Consider the following 10,111-nt stretch of genomic DNA (forward strand, 5'->3'; position numbering starts at 1 on the left):
TAATCATAATCATTTATTTGCACATAAAAAGGGTTTACATAATAATAAATAAATATTATAGGACATTATTACACAAATTGACTAAGTCCCACAGTAAGCTCAATAAGGCTTGTGTTGAGGGTACTTAGACAACGATATATATAATATATAAATATTTATAAATACTTAAATACATAGACTGCCTTAAATTAACTTAATTACTAAACTACATTAACTTAAATTAAACTAAAATAGAATAAACAATAAGTCAATTTTGCAGTGTACAGTTCCAGCAATAGATAATAAAATAATTAAGTACATTACATGTCATGGTATAGAGTATAAATAAAATAAATTTTACTAATATTAATTTTATACATTACTATCCGCAAAAAAATCATTAATAGAGTAGATTTTTTTTCCAGTAGCCATTTAAAAAGCGCTGTTTTAAATTTAGTATATGGCAGATCTTTTTTATAGTCTGGTAGCTTATTCTACACAAACAAACAGTATATAAATATAGTATACAGATAATTTGTTTCGTAAAGAACGCTATAATAATATGAATAATTATAAGTACTTTGCTGTATTACTCTATACTAATGTGTGGATCTCACACATTCGAAATAAATAAATAATTGAAATCGGATTGAAATATTTTATCAAGCAGATACTGCAGCGTCTGCGGTCGATACAATTTCTTTTTTATTAAAGGATAAATGGAAAAATTCACCGCTTCTGGCACGGATTGCAAAGGTCGCAGGTTCAAGTCCTGCCTAGCGGTGAATCTTACCATTTTTCCTTTAATATAAAAATTTGAATTGGAATTGTTAAACGCGGTTTGGTACTAGTTAAATTACTATTTTATTGCATACATTGCGTAATCAATACAAAGTGTTTGCGTTGTTTACTACATACTCGTAATTACGTATGAACGCAACTTTAATATTTCCAATGTAGGCTGGTTATGATTATAAAGAATTCTGACGTCTCATGAAAAACAGGACAGTACTGTATGTATAACAGAATTCTGACTACCAATGCGAGGAAAAATAGAGCAAAAATAGACACAAAATGATGATCGATCACTGATTTCTACTTAAAAACTAGTAAGTACTCTTAACTTGTTACTCCTATTAAAGAACTGTTTGTTATACTTACTGCGTAGTGGAAGCTGCCGCCAGTTATGTTGCTTCAGCTACTTAGGAACTTACCTCCAGCTCTATAGAAGCAGGCTTCACGAACTCCGAGATTTAGTTGCTAGATTAACACCTACCTTGCGCTATTATTCAAATGCGAATTTACGTAATCAAATTGAAATCCGAGACCTGCTGAATCATGAAACATTAAACGAAGTGATCAGCAGGGCAATCACTGTGGAATGGTGTTCGATCCAATGCAATTAATGAAATAGTCCTTAACAAAAAATTAAAGTAATCCGTAACTGTAAAAACATCAGCAATTCCATTTCATCAAATGTCCATTTCCGAGAAAACATCAAATTATCACGTAAGGGTTGACCTTCTGTGAAAAGGCAATGTCCTTTTCCCAGAAGGTCACTCTACTCGTAACTCAGGTGATACCAACATGAACGGCTTAATTGATTCACTTTATTACACATGTTTTCATTTCTTATCATGCCTGTGTGAGCTTTCACTACAGTTTTTTTTTTAAGAATTTTACTTAAGAAGTCACAAATTGTAGTTCAGTTCGGACAGCAGCCACAACAGGCACAATAAGAACTCAAATTAAAATATAGTTTTTATTTAACAACAACATAATAGCTTGCCTTAAGATAAGATAACCTTACTGCTTATGACCACATGCATTTCCTGAGCTGTTCCATACATCCTCGGGTTAGTTCAAGTAAAGGCAAGAATAGTGCCCGCTTACACTATTATGCATACCCAGAGCGATTTCTGTTAATCCGTGTAGTCCATCACCGCTCTCAACATGACGCCACGACAAGAATTCTTACCTTTCCTATATTGGTGGCTCTGGTTTCTGGCCTAAACCTCCAGAGAGCTTCCTTGTGACGCAAAGTATGATCATAGTGAGCGGTCGCCCACGTATATGCCCACGCTTTACGCCGCCTCTCTGAAACGCAGTTCACTGGATATGGATTAGAATGGAATTTGATTAATCAGCAAACTTTTCTGTATATACGGACGTCGGCACATACTACAAAGACAAACAGCTTGTAAAAATATAAAATTATGCTTATCAGCGTGAGCATCTCTTTGGCCTCCACTTTGAAATTAAAAAGAGATAATTAAAATAACAACCTGCGGTTAATTAAAGTTACCGCAGTTCTTTGCCAACATTCCATGGAATGAACCGGGATTTTATTTACAAGTGGCCTTTTAAAAGTCCTGTTGGATTTCATATTTTAATGTTATATTTTATAGCTTAGTGAAATAAGCAAAAACTTTGTTTTTCGTTGCTCAAGACACTTGCATCATCGCATTGATTGTGCTGCAAAGTCGGTCGACATAACAGCACAACAATGTGATTAGGCCTAAGAGATTTCAAGTTACCTACCTATTTAATAAATGCTTATCAGCTACTTGCTCTTATCACATAATAGCGTCATGTTATCCAATATTGTTCAATGGAAAAGATTTTAAATAATTTATTAAAAGTAGTTATTTTTATCGGATCGGTCTGTCAGACAACTCTAGTTGTTTACACTGAAAAAGTCTATAAATAACAGCAACATAAAGGTGAGCGCAAATACAAACAGTCACGCAAGCTCTGAGCTCTCGAGCCAATCGAGCACGTTTCTCTAAAGCAGTGTAGTTTTGAAGTCTGCGAGATAACAGCTGCAAGGCGCGGCAAATTCTACTTGAGAAGTCTCCTCGAGAAACGCTTACAGGCCGTCCTCACGCCGCGTCCGACTTGCGAGCCCGACCCATGTTCACATTTTTTCTTTATAAAATATTGGGCGTCCTTTGTAAAATAATAAACATTGGCTAATATTCGGCATTCGGAAAGAGTTACAGTATTATTGAATATTGATGAGATTATTTTTAGGTATTATCTATAAAACGGGTCTCTGCCGCCAAAAGCAGAGGCACGAGCATCAATCGTAAACCATAGAGTAACTTATATGTATAGTATACTATGCCTTAAACAGTTTTTTTTCTATTTTTTCAATTTCACAAATTATTTATTACGAATAAATATGACAATGATGGATCAAGGCGGTTTGTTTACAGTTTGTGCTAGTGACGATGACGATTTTGCGTAATATTCCCTATTGATATTCACATAAAGTGATAAAAAGGTCTGACAATTATTGCAATTTCGAAGTCAAATACTATGACGCTTATTTAACTTAAAGAATAAAAATAAAAGGTTATATTAGTATTTATATTATTGAGTTTCACAACAATATCGCTTTCAGTGCTGAGTAACTCTGCGCGTGACGATTAATGTCATCTTCACAATATTCAGCGAAGTCATACGGCTTAACTCTGAAATAGGCAAATGAATTCGGAACTGAACTATAGAAACCCACCAACGGCGAACAACAGACAGAAAATTTACATATCCGTTCAGTAAACTTATAAGTTATGCAACTGGCAAACAAAATGTCTTCATCCAATGAACTTCTGTATCCCAAAGTAGTTTTACAACTACATTAAGATTTTCGAATTATGAAGATTTACATTATATTTTATTGTAGCCATAATCTAATTAAACACTTATCTGTAAAATTGCTTGCGTTACTACTTTTAAGTATTCGCCAAGTCATTTTAATTAAAGAATGAACTATTTCGTATATAAAAGAAGGGGAGTTTGATTTATTCGGGCTGCGGGCACGAATAATTTGTCAATACCAGTGATATTACGGACGTAGTGTGAGAGTATTCTAAAAGTTTTCTGTCCCTATTACCTATTATTTTTACATAACATTGAAATGGCTCAAAAATGGAAACTAATTAAGTTAGCTATAGGTACAGGCAGGCTTTTGCAATTTTAAACACTCAACATCTTAGCAATTTTTCTCAAAGCGACATTCCTGATTCGTGATTTATGCCGTTTACCGAAGCTTTGCTTACGTGAGACAATTTAAATTCTTTCCAAACGAGAAAGTAGGTCAACAATAATGTTTTGAATAGTTGATACTGCCGGAATCCGATAGCGTCCGTAAAGGTTAGTCCATCGGGAGAGGGTGAGTAAAGACAGACCGCTTCAATGGGAATAACCCATTTCTCTGCTTATTAGAACCTACATTAATTAAAAATTTAATTTCAGTTGGCGGTAGTCGGTAATAGTGGTCGTGATTCTGTGCAAGGCGCTCTCGCGAGACTGCCCTTTGTGCGACCCTCGTTAGCGTCGCCGTTCAAAGCCATTCACAAAGCGCCCTTCAACTACTCGCAGGTACCTACTTCCTACGCCCAACCCTTTATTGTTCTTTATCTTTATTAAGTGATAAATAACTTGAGTAGCAGTCCCGGATGTTTTATCCTCAAAGCCGTTAGAGTTTTGTCGTGCTGATTCGTGTTTTATCTTTACTCAAGACGATTGCATTGCTAATTACGTACCTACTTCATAGAAATTATTAATATCATTTTAATTTCCTTCATTTCTGTCACCTACAATGTCTACAAAAGTTCCATTTCTTTAATCATCTAGGTTCCCTTAAATAGGGTTAAAATAAAAATAAACACAAGAAGGCTGTCTCTACTGTCATTTACTTTATAGATTGTTTGATCAAAGTTTTGGTGCCTTTGTGTACTGCCTTGGTGAAAACTAGTTTTGAGTAATGGTTCAAAAAATAATTTCAGTTAAAAAATAGTCTTGGCTAGACTACACACTTAACATTATAAAAAACAAATAAGTCACGGTTAACCTATATTTTTGCACCGAGACATTTTGGAAAAATATTTTAATTACTGATAACGCATTTTCACTGACGCTATACGGAAAAGTAGTTTTAACTAAGGATAAGATAAGACAAGCTTTACTATAAGATAAGCTATGCTATATACTTTTTACCCAATTTAAATAATATATTATTAAAATAAAAAATTTATTGCACAAAACAAGTACATATAAAACTTAAAATCTAAATCTAAAAATAAATAAAACTAATCTTAAAATAAATAATTAAAAAATATCCCCCTGCGGCATGGTGCCGTAGATGCTGGCAGCATTTCCTCGTTGTATCGCAATACTTATTCTCTGTGCGAGGAAGCTGCCAGCTCTACGATCACCGGTAAAATAAAATTGGGTAAAAAGTATTAACATGTTATAAATATAAAGGTAACAACAATTTTGCCAGTACAGTATATCTTATATTACTAAAAATGTCTAAGAAATAATAATAAATAGCTGGTCTAAATTACAAAAAATACTCATTTAAATCGTAATAACATTTATACAGCAGCCAATCTTTCAACCTACGTTCAAATTGAACTCCATCCAACGACTTAATACTTTCAGGAAAGTGATTGTGAAGGAAAACATGTTTTCACTGGGACATAATATAGTTACCTACTCTAAAGGGTAAAATAATATATATAATATAAATTCAAATAATAAAGAGAACCTTTTGGAGAAAATTTGATCCTTTTTTTCCGGCACAGTCGCTATCAGTTATATCGGAACGACCAAGGAACTTAAAAATATCTGAACATGCACTGAATCGTCTTGATAATAGAGGCTTCGTTCAGATATTTGTGAACACCTTAGCCGCTTGTCTGATGGTGACTGTGCCTATGAATAACTTAAATTTTATTAGTTATACATATTTCTAACTTTCATTTAGGCAGTTACAGAGATAAAAAATATCTTGAACTAAGGAATATTAATATTTGTTTCGACATCTATTCGAATTTAGATATAATGAAACTCGAAAATGTCTTATCAACAAGTAACAAAATTCTTGTTACATGACTATCATTCTTTAGTTTTGAAAATTTTATCGGTAGAGTCTGTGCGGAAAGAGAAGAGACGTGGAATGTATGGGGCTCAATGCATTCCACGACTCTTCTCTTTCCGCACAGACTCTACTCTTGAACCGTTAATGAGATAATAATAATAATAATAATAATAAAATTCTTTATTGCACACTACATAAAAAACAGATACAGAAATTGATAAAATATACACATTGGTAGGTAACAACAGGCGGACTTATCGCTAAACAGCGATCTCTTCCAGACAACCTTCAGATAGTGAGATGGCGAACGAAGCGAAGTTAACGGGTCGTGCAAAAAAAAATAAAAATAAAGAAAAAAGTATTAAAAATACAATATAAGTAATACATATACTACACATATAAAGTTAAGATAGACTACATTTATTACTATATACAAAAAATATATACATTATAATAATCAATCAATAATAATATATGATAGTAATATATGATTATATTAATCAGATATGTATCAGTTGATATATATCTTATATTTTTGACGAGCGGTTTGGCCTAGTGGGTAGTGACCCTGCCTACGAAGCTGATGGTCCCGGGTTCAAATCCTGGTAAGGGTATTTATTCGTGTGATGAGCATGGATATTTGTTCCTGAGTCATGCGTATTTTCTATGTATTTAAGTATTTATAAATATTTATATATTATATATATCGTTGTCTAAGTATCCTCAACACAAGCTTTATTGAGCTTACTGTGGGACTTAGGCAATTTGTGTAATAATGTAATATTTATTATTTATTATTATTATTTTATATCTGATTATTGTTACAGGTATTTGTTTATTTCACTTTACACTTAATCAAACAACAGCTCATGACTAAATAATAGGTTCTGATGAAAATACCGTGCTTAAAAATGCTTATTTTGCTTTTGCTGCATAGAATTGTAAATTAAAGGAAAGGCGTTATTTAATAGATAAAAATAAAATAGCAGAATATTTTTATACTCCACTAATAGTTATTTACTGTTGCAGAGAATGTTTCTCTGTCGCACTTATATTTACATAATATTGGTTAGTAAATTCCAAAATTCTCCAGTACTTATTTGTGGTAAGACATACCTACCCTTAAAGCGAAAACTTCAAAACAACCACATGCTATTTACGCACTGACCATTTCGACGTTGTGGCTTGAAGTTCGTCTCTTTTTTGTTTAAAAGGCACGTGTAACCTATTATTTATTTTTCATTCAAAACATGAAATTAAATATTTTTTTACATTTATTCGTATTCTAGCTTAGTTGCATTTCATCAAAGAATAACTTAAGGAAGGCTCTGGTATAATTATTTTCCTATTTTGTTTTGTAAGATAGTTTCCTACATTGACCCGTTTCTGTGGGAGAAGCAGGCAGCCGACCGCCCTGTATGGAGATCTCAAATGATCCTGTCTATTTGTGGAGCTCGATATCAGACGGGATGAGCTGAAGGTCCACCCACCAGCGGCTATTACGTATAATTAGGTCAGTGGTGTGCTTTCCCGCGCTTCATGTGCACACGCAAATAAAATCGGCTACGCGAGCCACATGCGAGCACACAAACGTATTCAATATTCAACAACGGAGCCGAAACAGCCGCTGTGGTCGTAACCGGCCAGAGAGTATATCCTATTTAGAACAGATTTCACAACATTAATTACAATTAGCAGTTGGCTAAAATAGCAAAGTAAATTCTTACCGTAAGCAATAACGAGTAAAGAAGACTGCCAGCCTCCACAGAACGCTGCGTACTTAATCATTTTGTAAGTTGCGATATTTACTATTCTTTTGCACCATAGCTTGACTAACTTTGAAACAGAATATTGAACTTACCGGATTGTTGATATAGGCACAATAACGCAATAAAAATATTATAAGTACTGCAAAGAATTTTAGACTTGGATTTTATTTAAAAGTGAAAATTAAAGAGGTCTCTCAAAAAATTTAAACGTAAACGGCCCTTTTTTGTAGGACTCTTTGATGTGAAAGATATTTAATATGTATTTTGTTTACATGACATTTACCCAAGGCCTCTGTTTTTCATAAATACACAAGTAAAACAACGGCTCTCTAAAATTACTAGGAAATTAGTCCAACCATTAACCCGTATAAACGGAACAAACAAACCAAACTCACCTTCGCGTTTGTGATATTAGTAGGTAACAGGTAAGGATTTTGTATATGCGAAACTAAAATGTCCTAACTGTGTGTTATGTGAGGGATATTAAGGTTCCATTTTGTTAGGAGTATCCAACAATTCAGTTTCGAAACGAACGCGCAGTCGGTATCCGGCCTGTCTTTGCCTTTTCTCTCTCAGTGCGAGGAAAATTAAAATATTTTTATAAAACGCTGTTTGCATCGGCCTCGGAGACCGGGGCTTAGTTTTTGCATCAGGAACGGCGCTTCCTTTGCGGCTTTAATAATAGTGTTCTTAATCTTCCAGAATAACTTCCAACAGCTTTAATGCTTTTAGAGTGCTTAATCGGTTGAAAATCTAATAAGTATGAACGAAACCAGACACAAAGTTATTTCTCGTGAAACTTAACTGCTTTTATGAAAACTAAAACGCTGACCGATTTCAGCGTTTGAGATAAATAATAAATCATAATAGTTAATAATTTTTCATGGTCATCACCACCATAATATTCAATATAATCTTGCTAATATTAGAGCAATTGATATAAACCTCATAAACGTCACCGTAATACAGTACGGCAATCTTAAAGGGATTTATCTACCCACTCGCTTCAATTAAACTATTCTGAGTATAAATCTCCACTACTTACTTTATCGTGGAATTCACATAAAAGCTTTTTCAAATCTGAACTAATAATTGCAAATATTACGATCGACTTTGACGACATGGAGCAAAAGTTCTTGTTTGACTGTAATTTAAAAAGACGTCCACCTGCTAGACTGAGTACTGAAGTTTGCTCATTAAAAGTTTGTAAGTTTATTTGAAAAATTGTTCGACACTCTTACATTATATATTCATTTTGCACCGCGCGTAACAAACTGTTAACGCAACTTCTTAAACTTACTTATTCCAATGAAGCGGTTTCAGTAACTAAAAGAAGTTCAATGAATTCTATCCTTTTTATCTCTACTAATATTTTAAATTCTATAGTAACTCGGTTATCTTCTTCACTCTTAAACTTTTTGAACGTCATAGACATCATAGTCGTTTTTATCAATCATCATCATCAATCCACACAGACCAAGTCGCAGGCAGAATTGCCCTATAAATTTTGATTCCCTAGAGGGTGTCGAAATATACGTTTATTGTATAGTAGAAACAATTGCTTTATAAGGCAGAAATGCCCTTAAGCAAGCATATTATAGCAACATCCATAGACTACAAAGACCGATTAGCGTTGCTTGTTAGTTCCATATGGGCTACTGTGGCCAAAATCGACAAAAAAACTGTTCAACAGTATATTTAATCTAGGAAGGAGCAAGTACCAAGCCCTCACGAGGTGTCGTTGACCAGCCGGCCGCGCTGGGGCGCGGAGTATGAAGGTATTGCGACTGCTCGCGTATCTTAGCTGTATACTTTTGGTTTGTTTACCTATATGATTTTACTAGTTTAAAGTATTTTTTCTACTCGTCGACTGTAAAGGTTGAATTAAGATGTCGTGCACCAAACTATAATTGCGCACTTTTCAGGTATGACCTCCCAGCTCAACTGTAATATTTATTTCGATACGCTGTAGTCAACTATAAAATTTTTTGACTGATAACGTGCCATCGCGCTCCCATAGATAAGACTAAACGGCTGCAGGGCGGACAAAATAATCACGCGTTTATGTCTTTTGTACTACATTTTGTCAACTGAAATACTTACCAATTTTCATTAATTATTTGGGTTTTATAGTAATAAAAGTAATATTTTTAGATGACTCGTAGAAAAAAGTATTGTATACAATAGTGATATAATCTCGTACCCACCAACACGGTACGCGACTAAAAAGCTCTTCATTATATTACGATTGTATAAAATACTATTTTTGCAGTTTAAACGACCGTATCTTTTTTTACGTTAACATAGTAGTTTTTTTACGCCTTCAAGGGACTTTAGAGTTTACGCGGTGCCAGATAAAGGGGTTTGACAGACGGACGTACGGACAACAAAGTGATCCTATAAGGGTTCTGTTTTTTTTCTTTTGAATACGAATTTTATAACAAACTACAAAGTATACATTATGCTCCAATCT

This window comes from Cydia pomonella, unplaced genomic scaffold (genome assembly GCF_033807575.1).
Source record: "Cydia pomonella isolate Wapato2018A unplaced genomic scaffold, ilCydPomo1 PGA_scaffold_74, whole genome shotgun sequence".
Classification (NCBI taxonomy): domain Eukaryota; kingdom Metazoa; phylum Arthropoda; class Insecta; order Lepidoptera; family Tortricidae; genus Cydia; species Cydia pomonella.